The sequence below is a fragment of the Lutzomyia longipalpis genome, chromosome 2 (genome assembly GCF_024334085.1).
Source record: "Lutzomyia longipalpis isolate SR_M1_2022 chromosome 2, ASM2433408v1".
In the NCBI taxonomy this organism is placed as follows: Eukaryota; Metazoa; Arthropoda; class Insecta; order Diptera; family Psychodidae; genus Lutzomyia; species Lutzomyia longipalpis.
Genome location: NC_074708.1, coordinates 993,120 through 993,803, shown reverse-complemented (window position 1 = coordinate 993,803; position 684 = coordinate 993,120). Strand labels below are relative to the sequence as shown.

Sequence of the window (684 nt, the reverse complement as noted above, 5' to 3'; positions counted from 1 at the left end):
CCCCGAAGAGACTGTCATGTGGCGATATAATATATCGGATCGATTGGGGATGCGAAAGGCGCAGCCGCGACAAATTCCCACTGTAATGTTTCACCGCATGTGCTCCAACACAATATTGGGGACGTCTGGACACCCAAGTGGAGCTTTTTCGCGGTGTCGATAGACTTATCAGTGCTACAGTTGGGCCGAAAACCTAATTGCCGCCGCATCGAGCGCGTTGATTGCAATATTCTGTGCTCCTTTTCCACCTGATCGCGAGCTTAACGTTGCCGAGGGGGTGCACCTTTTTTTTGGGGGACCCGGAGATGCTTCGTGGCACCATTGTGGGGTGAATCGTGTGAAAAGTCAACTGTAAATCGGGTCAGGGGGTCCCGACCTATCTGTGAAGTGTGAGTGTGCGGTGAAGTGTTTTAGGAGAGCGTCTTGAGACTGCCCTACACTGTTAATTTATCCCATTTATTGCATTACATAATCCATACAGCAAGACTGCACCCGACACATAGGTCCTATCCACCCCTGGAAAACTCTCTGTATTTATGTTAACAACAAAAAAATCCCGCATAGTATCTGCATCACTTTCCATAAGAAAATTTCCAAGAATTTTCCCCTAATTGAATTTACTTTTTTTTCTTCTTCTTCCCATTCCACAAACTAATATTGCAGTCATTTGCAATCTATTAAAGC

General features: G+C 45.8%; 2 protein-coding genes across 7 annotated transcripts in view; both read left to right on the top strand.

Annotated features, from left to right (window-relative positions):
• Positions 1-684, top strand: part of LOC129788401 (N-acetylgalactosaminyltransferase 7) — a 783,634-nt gene that overhangs the window by 67,390 nt on the left and 715,560 nt on the right. The gene's annotated exons all lie outside the window — the stretch shown is intronic.
• The window catches only part of LOC129788399 (voltage-dependent L-type calcium channel subunit beta-2), a 66,096-nt gene continuing 65,544 nt past the window's right edge, over positions 133-684 (top strand). For all 6 annotated transcript variants that reach the window (XR_008750361.1, XM_055824434.1, XM_055824433.1 and 3 more), the window contains exon 1: positions 133-389. The gene's annotated coding sequence lies outside the window, so the exon portion shown is untranslated. The remainder of the gene's footprint in view (positions 390-684) is intronic.